Source organism: Staurois parvus, unplaced genomic scaffold (assembly GCF_062004578.1).
Source record: "Staurois parvus isolate SC_StPar_1 unplaced genomic scaffold, SC_StPar_1.0 ptg000321l, whole genome shotgun sequence".
NCBI lineage: Eukaryota > Metazoa > Chordata > Amphibia > Anura > Ranidae > Staurois > Staurois parvus.
In genome coordinates, this window is record NW_028318117.1 from 5,042,157 (window position 1) to 5,057,086 (window position 14,930).

At 42.2% G+C, this 14,930-nt stretch overlaps 1 long non-coding RNA gene across 1 annotated transcript in view; it reads left to right on the forward strand.

Annotated features, from left to right (window-relative positions):
- LOC149457411 (uncharacterized) overlaps positions 1–14,930 on the forward strand; it is a 32,494-nt gene that overhangs the window by 446 nt on the left and 17,118 nt on the right. The window lies entirely within an intron of this gene.

The following is a 14,930-nucleotide window of genomic DNA, read 5'->3' on the forward strand; positions in this document are numbered from 1 at the left end:
CGGGAAATGTGTAAATATATGTTAAATGTGTAAAAATATTAACAAACAAAAACAAAAAAAGTTTAAAGGATAAGTCCACCTTCTGTAACATGTTACATGTTATATTCAGGGTGTAACATGTTGCGAATAGACCTCCCCCCGCACTCCCCTGATCCCCCATTGTGACAGCTATTGAGGGATCTTCTTTTCCCGCTAGCTGTCACGATTTAAAAAAAAACAAAACAGAATTCTGTGAATGAATGAACTACAAGTCCAGAAAACCTTTGCGGCTGTTGGCTTGTAGTTGTCAACTACCGTGGTGCTGTGGAATGCCATCAGTTGAGTCTTGGGCCCCTTTCACACTGACAGTACTGTCAATTTTTCAGGCAGAACAGATCAGACCATCCATAGCTCTCTGTGGAGCAGCAGGTGTCAGCGGACGTGTCCAATGACACCCGCAGCATCTGATCCAATCCTGTACGCTAAAGGGCTCTTTCAGACAGGATGGCCCCGTTTAGCAGATCCGCTTGCTCAGCGGGGGGAACTCTGCCCGCTGATCCCCGCCCAGCAAGAGGATGACAGGCACAGGGCTGCTCACTCTTCTCAAAAGGCGGTTGGATAGAAACGGACCACCTGTCCATTTTCATCCGATCCGATGGATGGAAGGGGAGTTGGATCCCCATCCATCCCTTTTTGGTGGCTCGGATGTCGGCGGTTGTAAACAGACACATGTCAATTTACACCGTCGCTGCGTAGAGGAGAATGGAGGTACCGATCCGGTCCGCTTGAAAAATGGGCAGGTGGACCCAATTCGGAATGTTCATGTGAAAGATCCCAAAAACAGACAGATGGGGATCCGTTCCCCATCCATCTAGCTGATCAGATGACAGTCCGGTGGAAACGGACAGGCGGTCTGTCTCTATCCGACTGCCCAATAGAAAACAGCGGGCTGTGTCATCCACCTCTCATCCTCAGCATCAGCAGATCCACTGACGGGTCCACCCTGGCTGAAAGGGGCCTTCCTGTCAGTATGTGCCTGCCTGCCCGTATGATGTATGGGAACATAGACACACTGACAGGTCTGCAGGAGTCCTGCATGGCACCAGTGACCTGCTGATCGCTGGGGGCAATGCTTTAGAGGCTCTGGAAACAAAAAAATAAATACTTTTTTTTTACCTGCAAAAAAATGTGCATTTATAATTTTTTTGTTAAAAGATGAAGTTATCCTTTTAAATAATAATGGTTAATAAAATAGAACAAAAAAAAATAACTGTAAGAGAGAAGGAGAATAAGGAGTTGATTAGTGCTGATCAGAGTAAATTAACAGGTTAATAAGGTGATAAACAGAGAAATATTTTATTTAAAAAACACACTTTTTTTTTCCTTGCCAGGTTTCTTTAACTGGCATCATCTGCAGATCAAATGTTTCCCTTTGATCTGCTGAACGAACAGAATGATCCAAAAATAACAATATGTTATATTGTACCCTTCTGTAATGTCTGAGCACATGTTATTTCTAAACACTGTCAGACTGCTTTTTTTTGACAGCTGAAAGCTGCCGACCTGCTTGGTGTGTTAGTAAACTTATTTTTTTTAAAAAATTGCTGACAGACAGGATATTTAACCACTTGCCTGCCGGGCACTTTTAAACCCCTTCGTGCCCAGGCCAATTTTCAGCTCTCATTGCTGTCGCATTTTGAATGACAATTGCGTGGTCATGCAACATCGTACCCATATAAAATTTTTATAATTTTTTTCACACACATAAAGCTTACTTTTGGTGGTATTTAATTTCCACTCAGGGTTTTATTTTTTGCACTATAAACAAAAAAAGAGCAAAAAATTTGAAAAAAAAAGTTTTTCTTTGTTTCTATTATGAAATTTTGCAAACAGGCAATTTTTCTCCTTCACTGATGTGCGTTGATGAGGTTGCTCTGATAGGCAGCAATGATGGGCACTGATGAGGTGGCACAAATAAGCAGCACTGATTGGCCCTGATAGGCTGCACTGATGAGGTGGCACTGATGAGGCTGCACTGATATGCAGCAATGATGGGCACTGATTGGCAGCACTGGGCACTGATAGGCAGCACTGATGGGCGGCGCTGACTGGCGGCACTGACTGACAGCACTGACTGGCGGCACTGATGGGCAGCACTCATGGGTGGCACTGCTGGGATTCACATTTGGGCACTTGTGGGTGTCATTGCTGGGCGGCCCTGCTGGGCAGTGATTATCAGTGCCCTGATGATTGGTGCAGATGTCCTCTGTGTCATCTATGACAGCGTGAGGAAAGTGCTGCCAATAACCGGCAACTGTATTTACATTCTGATCTGCTGTGTCATTGGACACAGCTGATCACATGGTAAAAGGCTGCTGTGATTGGCTTTTTACCTCATATTGTGATCAGCTGTGTCCGTAGGACACAGCGATCATGGAGAGCTCCGGGTGCACACCGCTGGGGGCGTGCGGGAGGGCACTGTGATGGGAGTCACTTTGGGTGGGGGGCCCATGGAACCCAGCTCACTTTAGATAAATAGACTATAAATAAGGCTTACCTGTCGGTACAGTGAATATCTTGCCTGGCAGTACTAGGGTCATTGGTTTGAATCCCAACCACGGCACCACCTGCCTAGAGTTTGCTTGTTCTCCCTGTGCCTGTGTGGGTTTCCTCTGGATACTCCGGTTTCCTCCCACTCTCCAAAGACATGCTGGTAGGTTAATGGAACCTGTCTAAATTGTCCCTAATATGTGTATGAATGTAAGTTAGGGACCTTAGATTGTACGCCTGTGACGGACGTGACTTTGGGTGGGGGGCCCATGGAACACAGCTCACTTTGGAGGGGTGGGGAGACCCCTGTCTCAGCTCCCCATATCCCTACTATGTGTAAGTCACCCTGTGCCTGTTATGGGCACAGGGTGGAATGTCCTGATATTGTGTAGACATGTATAGGTGGGGTGTGGGGGTTGTTCATTGTTTACTGCCATGTGGTGCATCCCACTGTTCTATTGTGTGTCCTGCTTGGGAGCAAACTATTATGGGATGTATGCGTTTGTGTATTGGCTTGGTGGGGGGTGTTTCCAGCAGCCCCCCTGATGGGACTGTCTGCTGGTGTGTGTCTCTGAGGGTCCATGCAATCCTTCGATGCACTGCTAAGTAGAGTTCAGTAGGTTGACTTCTTCTCCTCATACATTATGTTCTTATTGTTCTCCACTTGGCTGCCTCTGTGGTTTTATGAATGGCCTCTGATGGCATTATCATGGAGCATGCCTTGCTTCAAGTTTTATTGCACTTGAATTCAGACAAACAGGAGCATAAAGGAATAAATTGATTGCTCTTGAGCTTTTAAATCCACAGACAAGTCAAAATGAACCCACACCATTTTAAGCGCTTAACTATAAAAGCCAAAAAAAAAAAAGAAATTGACTGTAAAATTGACCATGCTTTGTTAAACTACGAAGAAGTAAATAACAATTGTCTATTTAGCCTATAAAAAAATGCAAGAACCTGCTGGCAGACTTGGTACATTGGCATAACTGCCTGTACCTGATTGTTATTATACAGGATTTATGTAGCGCCAACGGTTTGCGCAGAAATCTACAAAATGAAGGTAGACATTACAGTTACAATACAATATGGTACAAGAGGAAACAGAGGGCCCTGCTCATTAGAGATTACAATCTAGGAGAAAACTGTTTATGTGGACAGCACAGTGGATAAATGGGTAGCACTTCTGCCTGGCACCACTAGAGTTGGTTCAAATCCCAACCATAGCACCACCTGCCTTGTGTTTGCATGTTCTCCCTGTGCCTGTGTGGGTTTCCTCCGGGTACTCTGGTTTCCTCTTACACTCCAAAGAGATGTTGGTAGATTCATTGGATCCTGTCTAAATTGGCCCTGGTATGTATGAATGTGAGTCAGGGACCTCAGCTTGTATACTCCTTGAGGGTTAACAGCTGATGTGAATGTACAATATATATGTAAAGTGCTGCATAAATTGGCAGTGCTATATACGTACCTGTAAATAATCATGATTGCACAGGTAAGAGCCCAACTTTGCCAATCATCTTTAATGAGGGGGTGAAGTTGTTCCTTCTTCCTATGAAATACCACATGGTTTGAATGTAGAAGGCTGGTAGAATGGTTGTTGATGTACCAAAGCAGGTTTCTCTTGGAAGAAAATGCAAAGACCAGAACTTCAATATACCAAATCCCATCTGAATTCTCTTATATACAGCTACAGTATATCAGTATATATAGCATACTCTTTATCTCTATTGGTGATAACAGTATTCTTTCTAATTCCAGAGAGCTTTGTTGTCTTTTTTTTTCTTGTAGAATCATGTCTGCTAAAGATCCAAAGTACAGCTGAAGAATTGTTTACAACAAACTGTGTACTTTGGACAAGTTATTTTAGGTGAACTGTGCTAAACAGGGGTTAGTTACATGTATTAGTTATTACATTTTAGGCCCCAATACCCTGCCTCCACCCCCTTTGTACTATACCTTTATATACTGTATGTCATCATTTAGTGCCTGCTATGGTATCATTATGCAACTGATTCCTACCCTAATGAAAGTATATTTCCAGTGTATTTCTGTAAAGATGAACAATAATTGGGCAGTAGCAGCGTTGATGTTAATGATTAAGCAATCTTCTCTCTGTACATATACTATACCTAGCTTCCCAGTATGGGCCCCAGGAGGCAAAGACTACTGTAAAAGAGCAGGAAACTTTCTTTATAATATATTGAGGCTATATTATGGGCAGCACAGTGGCTAAATGGTTAGCACTTTCTGCCTGGCAGTACTAGGGTCATTGGTTCAAATCCCAGACACAGTACCACCTTCCTGGAGTTTCCATGTTCTCCCTGTGCCTGCATGGGTTTCCTCCAGGTACTCCAGTTTCCTCCCACACTCCAAAGACATGCTGGTAGGTTAATTGGCTCCTGTCTAAATTGGCCCTAGTATGTGTATGTATGAATGTAAATTACGGACCTTAGATTGTACGCCCCTTGAGGGTTAGGGACTGATGTGAATGAACAATATATATATGTAAAACACTGTGTAAATTGACAGCGCTATATAAATACCTGTAATAAATAATGAAAAATATTAGATGCCCTTCACTGGCATGCAACAGTACCACAGAGAATAGGCACCATGTGTTTCAGGTCCACTATTTGAACAAGCACACCTTACTTAGCATGGTTCATTGACAGGACCTCAAGGTTTATCACTCCTCCACTAGTTCCTCTCCAGTTTACAGAAGGCAAAAAAGAATCATCACTCTTTCTCTCCCCAAGGTTCTCATGGTGGAACAACTATTTCCATCAGAAGGTCATCCACTCTGTTTATTTCTAACACAAAGTTCTCCTTGCCTTGCTGCTTCTTCCCGAAATTCAACAGTCTGTGCACTCTTGATTTCCTATAGACTTAATTAACACCATTCTTGTAGTTCTCTAATCACCTTTGATTATGTTCTTTCTCACAGTGTGATAGGAGAACACACAACTGTGTATTTAGAGAACTATGAACTCCTTTTACTGTGAACTATCTTTTTTCAGTTAACACAACATTCTTTGAACTCGACAAAGTACTGTATATAAACCTTGCACCACCCCACTCTAAAATGTGTACTAGAGCCAGCCAGCACTAGGAAGTCCAACCAGGACGCAACACGTCAGTGGGGAGTGTATGGTGACATTATCACGCATTATGGAGCCATGAGGTGCCATTAGACAGACAAATGCCACAGGTGGCTTCCCGGCAGTGTATGCTTTCAAGCTTGCTGATGATCTCAATCGTGATTTTTACTGCTTATTTTAATACATTGAATATACAGAGAGCACTATGGAATTTCCCATTATTTTTGAGCTGTTAGAAAACAATGTGAAGGGGAGCACTGGAGGCATTTTTGATGAGAACTGTGGAATTAGGCTGTTATACAAATGTGGTATATGACTTTCTATAAGTATGGGGTCCAGGGGCGGACTGATAACTCATGGGGCCCCCAGGCAATAGGGGATCATGGGGCCCCTGTGTCCTTGCCCAAATTCAAAAAAGCCTATGAAAAAGGTACCGGGGCATCTCATGGTGCCCCCTACTGACCCCAGGCCCTCGGGCAGTGCCTGAGTTTCCAAATGGTCAGTCTGCCCCTGATGGGGTCCATCATATGAGGTGAGAATCCACATACAGTATATTAGCACAAGCTAGTGGAGGTTTTCATGAATATGTACAGAGAAGAGTGTGGTTTAACACAATAACGGAAGAAGAATTGCTCCACTGGAAATGGTTATTTGAGCATCATATTATACATGTTTGGCTACTTGCACATTTTTTGCTGGTGCACATTTTTGTATGCAATTTTGATACAGTATATTTTGATTTAGGTTTGCATCACACATATATATATTTATTTAGTTATATTTGTTTTTCATGCATTGTTTGTATTCATCTTTTGTACTCATGTATTGTCTGCATGTTTTTATGATTCATGTTTACTTATATACTGTATTTATTTCCTTTGGTAGAGCGTTGCATTATATATTTGTTTGTGTTATACACATTTTTTTGAACTTTATTTATTGCACTGGTATTCCAACCAGTGACACCAAAAGGTGCCCTCTTACACAGAGCACCAGAAAGCTGCCTTACCTTTAATGACAGTGAATTTTAGCAGTCCCATGTTACATACCCCCAGATTCAGATTGCCTCCTGCAGCATTTCTCCAGTCACCAAACACATTTGTAGCATGTCACCAGTCTCTATCCATCTCATGTAGCATGCTGTAGTCTCTGACAGTCTACTGCACCATGCCTGAAATCTCTGACAGTCTTCTGTAGCATTCCATACACTTATTAAAGTGGTTCTAAAGGCTGGAGGTTTTGTACCTTCATGCATTCTATGCATGAAAATAAAAAAACCCTCTCTGTGCAGCAGCCCCCTCCAATATCTAAGCCCCCTTTCGATCCAGCGATTTGCACTGGAGTCTCGGCTATCCTTGGACTCCCTCTTCTCATTGGCTGAGACAGAAGTGGGCGCCAATGGCTGTCAATCAAAGCCAGTGGGCCAATGAGAAGAGAGAGGGGGGCAGGGCCGAGCAGTAGTTCTGTTTCTGAATGGACACATGGAGCAGCGGGTGCCGCCATAGCAGTCTGCTTGCTGTGACAGGAGGGAGGGGCCAGGAGCACCAGCGGGGGGGCCTGAGAAGAGGAGAATTTGGGCTGCTCTGTGCAAAACCACTGCACACAGCAGGTAAGTATAGACATGTTTCTTATTTTTTCTTTTTTTTAAAAAAAAATCAGCATTTAGAATCACTTTAAGGTAAGATGAGAAAGCAAGTTGATCACCAATGATTAAAACTAATAATACACAGTGGCTGTCAATCCGTCTGTGTTACATTGTAATTGCACATGATTATAATTCTGCAAATGGAGTGCAGATCTCTACTGCATTTGACCAACAGCGATCAACACTACAACTAGCATCGGGTGTCACTAGCATTGAAGACAGCCACCAGTGTTGTATTCTAAACAGACAGTACACCCATTAGGATTTGTATGTAACGGAACAGAGTCATACTTTTGCAGTGCGTTATTGCACACACATTAATGTATGTTATGCGGCATGCTAATATGTTGGGGTAAGACAGTCCATTCATTTTGCAAGCACACCGTGTGACATAAAAAGGATTTCATATACCTAGTACATTCATTGTAGAAAGGTCTTATTTTAGCAAGGAAATATTTTAGCAATCTTTGTGCAGCTTTGTTTAAGCCTATAAAGCACAATTCACCTTTATTTTAACCAGCAGCGCATAATACACCTACCTGTACATTACCAGGCCATTTTTTAGTTTTCCGTGCTGCGATAGTGTGATAGACAATTACTCCATCATTCAACATTGTAACCAAATGAGTTGTATATCATTTTCTTGAGACAGAGTTTTGCTTTGGTAGTATTTAGTAATAATGTTTTTTTTCTTTTTACTATAAGACCAACAATTTAAAAAAAAATTAGTTGCCGTTACTTTCTGTTAAAATAGAAATGCCAGAATAGTCTAACCCCCTCCCAAAAAATTACCCTTTTTGGAAAGTAGACACTCCAAGGTGTTTTCATTTTTTTTGGAAATAAACATGCTAGTACTGAGGGGGTTAAACACGCAGCTTGAGAATGTTGCAATAGATACATTAATGTAGAGGAAGTGACATCTTGTTCAGGGTTGTCCTTGCAAATTTCAGCAGGACAATGCTAAGCCGCATACTGCATTGATGACAGCAGCATGGCTTTGTAGTAGAAAAGTCTGGGTGCTTAACTAGCCTGCCTGCAGTCCAGACCTTTAACCAGTTGAAATGTTTGACACATCCTGAAATGAAAAATACGACATGACTGTTTAACATTTAGAATCCTATATTGGACAAGAATGGGACAACATTCCTCTCCCAAAACTCCAACTGATCTTCTCAGTTCCCTGACATTTACAGAATATTGTTAAGAGAGGAGGGAATGCTACATTGTGGTAAACATGGCCCTTTTTTGAGACGTGTTGCTGTCAATTTCAAAATTACTTTTTTTTTTTTTTCTTAAAATGGTACATATTCTCATTTAAACCTTTGATATATTTTCTATTGTGAATAAAATATGCTTTTTATGAGCTTTTCAAATCATTGCATTCTCTTTTTATGTAGATTTTATACAGCGTCCCAGCTTTTTTGGAATTGGGGATGTATTGACCGGAAGGGTTCTATGCAGCAAGATGTTCATGGGGCTTGAGAGTTATCAGCATTTACCTGCCCTTCTACAGTGTTCTGTACATCCATCAATTTGGGTACATTTATACATTTTTATCACAAAATCATCTTAGGGGAACATTAACCTACAAAGTAGTGTAAAAGATAATGTGGCCAGCTTTAATGTCTTAAATAGTAAACTGTAAACTTACCATACAGGTTTGAAGTTTAGAAAAACCAGAACGACTGGGTTGAGGACAGGGTGAAAAGTGCAGAACTGACATGACAGCTGGGACAGGATAGAAAATGTGATAGGTAGATCCCCTTCCCACTATGGCAGTCTGTTGTGGTGTGTTACCACATGCACATTAACATGTAGTATTGTGTGTGTCAACAGGCATTACCTGACTCTAGGTTCACACCTATGCGTGCTGCAGTTGATGTTATTTTCCGGCGTGTTATGTTTATAGACACGCGTTTTTGATGTGTGTTTAATGCGTTTTGCGGTTTTTGGAAAGTTTGTTTTTGGGGGGGGGGGGGGGGTGTTTGTTGTCATGCGTGTGAAAAACACAAAAACATAACAGAAACGCATTAAAAACTTTGTTTTTGATGTGGTTTCATTGAATTCTAGTGAACCAAAAATGCTAACTGCTAAAGGTAAAAAAGTCCTGTACCCTTTCATTAAAATGCACTGGCTAAAAACACATAGATGTAAATGTGAACCATAGGATAATATCATGTTAAATGGACTGTAGTGCATTTCTGCAAACTGGGAAACAGACTGGAAACCATGGGGTTTATTTACTAAAGCTGCAGAGTGCATAATTTCTGCACAGAAACCAATCAGCTTCTAACCTCAGCTTTTTCAATTAAGCTTTGGCAATAAAAAGAATAAAATAATAGAAATAATAGTGAGACAGCACACAGGTAACCCTTTGATTGCCCCACATGTTAACCCCTTCCTGCCCAGTGCTATTATTACAGTGTCAGTGCTTTTTATTAGTTCTGATCACTGTGTTGTTGTTACTGAGGATGTCAGTGACACCAATTCCGCTTGTCAGAATGCCCGCCACAGTCCCGCTGTTTACTAGTATAAAAAGAAAAAAAAAATTCCAGTAGATATATCGCCATTTGTAACAGCTGTAACTTTCATGTAAACCAATTCATTTACACGTATTGGGATTTTTTTTTAGCAAAGACATGTCACAAAATACATTTTGGCATACATTTATGATGAAATTAGATTTTTACATTTTTTTACTGGACATGTTTTATAGCAAAAAGTCCAAAATATTGTTTTTTTTCTCAAAATTGTCATTTTTAATTTTTTTAATAGCGCAAAAAATAAAAACCACACAGGTGATCAAATGCCACCGAAAGAAAGCCCAATTCATGGGGAAAAAAGGATGTATATTTAATTTTGGTGCAGCGTTGCATGACTGCGAAATTGTCAGTTTAAGTGACGCAGCGCCATAACACAAACCACTTATTTAACCGCTTCCTGACTGCCCTATAGCATAAATACTGCTACAGGGTGGCACAGGTGCGCAAAATCACACACACATATATATATATATATATATATACACACGTGATTCGCGCTCCCGTGGTTTTCAAGCCCCTCCCAGATAGCGTCTGATTGCCCGTCAGTACACCAGTCATCACATTTAACCCCTTGATTGCCAGGAGCACGCTCATGCACAATAAACCTCCATTGCTAGTATAGTGTCTGAACGGGTCAATATCTTTGATCAGATCAGCACTATACCAGCGTTCACATTAGTATAGCGTCCCCAAAAATGCAGCATTAGCGGGATCAGCCCCGGCACCTGTGCCAGCACCTGCGTTTAGCCCCTACGCTTACCCCCCCCCCCATCCCCCAGCTAGTGCAGTGTCAGTAGGTCACTGTCACTTGATACATTGCACACAAAACCGCAGTGTTCGCAGAATCAGACATGTAACAAAATACATTTTGGCCTAACATTATGATGAAATTTGATGTTTAAAAATCTTTTTACTGGATACGTTTAATAGCAAAAAGTAAACAATATTGTTTTTTTTTCTCAAAATTGTCAGTCTCTTTTTGTTTATAGCGCAAAAAATTAAAAACGTACAGGCAATCAAATATCACCAAAATAAAGCTCTATTTGTGGGAAAAAAGGACGTAAATTTCATTTGGGTGCAGTGTTGCATGACCGCGCAATTGTCAGTTAAAGTAATGCAACGCAAAAAATGGCCTGGTTAGGAAGGGGTGTAAATCCTCTAGAGTGGTTAATAGTGAAAAGGTGAAAGAGATGTCATCTCAACTTTCTGCATATCCACAATTTAAAAGTTCTCCATGAAAATTAAAGTTTTTTCTCCAGTAAAATGCTAGGTTATGAACACTGTCTGCACTGTGTTTTCCTTTCCCTCTGACAACCACTGCCCTCACAGGGCCAGTATAAAGCTTGGCTGGAGTTGGGGTTAACTTTTAAATACTGTGTATTTAGCCCCAATGTGAGTAAGTGGTCAGCAATGAATTATTGCATGAACAGCTTCACACCGCTGGAGTTTTATGCTGGGGGATTCATTGCGTAATGTTTTACAAAGGCTACATCATCTTCCACCCAAAATTAAATTTCTAGTTTTAGGTCTTGAGGGAAAAAAAAGGAAAAAGGCAAAAAGTGCACAGTACTGTGTAGTCAGTGTCCACATTGCACAAGGTTTTCAATTGCTCAAAGGGAGAGTTCTGTAGATAAAAGATACAAAGATGGAGGGTATTCATTTACTGCAACAATACAAAACAAGACAGGCGCTTACAGATCTCTTGCAATAAAAATGTTGTGTTTAATACCCACAGCCACTTCCTCCTGTACCACTATCTCCTCCCTCCTAGATTGTAAGCTCGAAAGAGCAGGGCCCTCGAACCCCTCGTGTATTGTATTGTTACTGTATTGTCTCATGTTCTGTCCCCCACTATATTGTACAGCGCTGAGCAAACCTTTTGGCGCTATATAAATACTGTATAATAATAATAATAATAGTGTTAAACGCAGATTAACAACCCACAGACATCCATGAGTAAGAAGCACATCTCAGGCCACTGGCATACAAGCTAGCCAGTTGCAGCCAGGACACCATGGCCAGTGCCAGGGCTGTAATACAGTTCTTGTGGTTGTCAAATACATCAGGCAGGGGCATATTTGCAAACAAGGCATTTGCCTTGGGCGGCATTTTTCAGGGGTGGGGGTGGCGACGCCCCCCTGGAAGAAGGGACCTGGGCACCAGGACTGGATAGTGAGTCTCTCTCCTTCTCTGAGGGAGGGGTTTGCGGTGGTGTACAGGGGTCGCAGATGGGGGGACTGGTGGGCGGCGGTCAGGCTGAGGCTGGTGCTCGGGGTGTAATCCCTTCTCTAGTGTGATGAAGCTGCTGGCGGGTGCTGGTCTGTGCCTCACCCTGGCCACCCTCGCCCCTCTTGGTGGTGCACCGATCATTGGTATGAGATGGACTCCTGGAGACACAAGGACACAGGAAGCTGGAGGGGGGGGGGAACAATCTGGGACATATGTACACCCTGTGGCAGCACTTCCCCCTCTGGGGAGAAAAATCACGGACCACCCGGGGACGAAGGCCGCTTTCCAGAGGAGTCTGTCTGATCTCAAGGGTGGGGGAAGTGTCACACTGGGAATACCAGCACAGGGAGATCCCCTCCCCCCACCCGTACATGGCCATGGACAGCTACTGCACCCGCTGCTTCAATTGCTCTGGAGTCACCAGGAAAGGGGGTAGATTTTTTTGTGTTGCCTAGGGCAGCACAAAATCTAAATGCACTCATGCTTCAAGGACAAGACTTGCTGCAAAGGTCTTCAGTGATTGCATATATAGGGTCAACTGTCCCTGACAGAAGGGGCCACCCTCTATACCAAAATAATATAAACCATATAAAATTATATAAAATAAGAAAAAATATTATTACAATTACAGTCAGGTCCATAAATATTGGGACATCGACACAATTCTAACATTTTTGGCTCTATACACCACCACAATGGATTTGAAATGAAACGAACAAGATGTGCTTTAACTGCAGACTGTCAGCTTTAAATTGAGAGTATTTACCTCCAAATCAGGTGAACGGTGTAGGAATTACAACAGTTTGCATATGTGCCTCCCACTTGTTAAGGGATCAAAAGTAATGGGACAGAATAATAATCATAAATCAAACTTTCACTTTTTAATACATGGTTGCAAATCCTTTGCAGTCAATTACAGCCTGAAGTGTGGAACGCATAGACATCACCAGACGATGGGTTTAATCCCTGGTGATGCTCTGCCAGGCCTCTACTGCAAGTGTCTTCAGTTCCTGCTTGTTCTTGGGGCATTTTCCCTTCAGTTTTGTCTTCAGCAAGTGAAATGCATGCTCAATCGGATTCAGGTCAGGTGATTGACTTGGCCACTGCATAACATTCCACTTCTTTCCCTTAAAAAACTCTTTGGTTGCTTTTGCAGTATGCTTTGGGTCATTGTCCATCTGCACTGTGAATCGGCGTCCAATGAGTTCTGAAGCATTTGGCTGAATATGAGCAGATAATATTGCCCGAAACACTTCAGAATTCATCCTGCTGCTTTTGTCAGCAGTCACATTATCAATAAATACAAGAGAACCAGTTCCATTGGCAGCCATACATGCCCACGCCATGACACTACCACCACCATGCTTCACTGATGAGGTGGTATGCTTAGGATCATGAGCAGTTCCTTTCCTTCTCCATACTCTTCTCTTCCCATCACTCTGGTACAAGTTGATCTTGGTCTCATCTGTCCATAGGATGTTGTTCCAGAACTGTGAAGGCTTTTTTAGATGTCGTTTGGCAAACTCTAATCTGGCCTTCCTGCTTTTGAGGCTCACCAATGGTTTACATCTTGTGGTGAACCCTCTGTATTCACTCTGGTGAAGTCTTCTCTTGATTGTTGACTTTGACACACATACACCTACCTCCTGGAGAGTGTTCTTGATCTGGCCAACTGTTGTGAAGGGTGTTTTCTTCACCAGGGAAAGAATTCTTCTGTCATCCACCACAGTTGTTTTCCGTGGTCTTCTGGGTCTTTTGGTGTTGCTGAGCTCACCGGTGTGTTCCTTCTTTTTAAGAATGTTCCAAACAGTTGTTTTGGCCACGCCTAATGTTTTTGCTATCTTTCTGATGGGTTTGTTTTGTTTTTTCAGCCTAATGATGGCTTGCTTCACTGATAGTGACAGCTCTTTGGATCTCATCTTGAGAGTTAACAGCAACAGATTCCAAATGCAAATAGCACACTTGAAATGAACTCTGGACCTTTTATCTGCTCCTTGTAATTGTGATAATGAGGGAATAACACACACCTGGCCATGGAACAGCTGAGAAGCCAATTGTCCCATTACTTTTGGTCCCTTAACAAGTGGGAGACACATATGCAAACTGTTGTACTTCCTACACCGCTCACCTGATTTGGATGTAAATACCCTCAAATTAAAGCTGACAGTCTGCAGTTAAAGCACATCTTGTTAGTTTCATTTCAAATCCATTGTGGTGGTGTATAGAGTCACAAATGTTAGAATTGTGTCGATGTCCCAATATTTATGGACCTGACTGTATATAAAATTTATAATAATTAAAAAAATACTTTCTTGTATTAAATGTAGCTTGGGATATTGGGAAGTAATATTTTGGCGGCCATCATCTGTAAACGTTTTTACTCTGGACTGGTATATTGTATCCTTTTTAAAAACAAACCTTGGTGGCTTATGGAAACCACACATCAAGCGCATCTTAAGGAAGGTGACCTATGACTGCGTGTGCACGTGTGACCTCTGAAAAATGCATTTGAGAATGTAAACCAACTCTGTGAGGGGCCCCCCAAACCTGAAGTGCTCTGGGCCACCCAAGGTCCTAAATCTGGCCCTGAGGGCACCTCCGGGGAAAGGGTGCAGGATGTTTTCAAATTAGGGGATAAGCAGGCAACACATTTCAAGGTTTATAACTTTTTTCAAAAGTATAAACCTCACAATGCGTTGCCTGATTATCCCCTAACATGAATGTATCCCTTTCGCCAGAGGTGCCCTCAGGTGATTGATAGACTTTTGGAGTAGGTTCAGTCCTTTGCCAACCATAATAACTGTATCACAGCCTCACCACTGTCTATGGCGTCCAGGCTATAACTAGTTGACTGTACTCCACTGGCCTGAAATGCGCTTATTACTC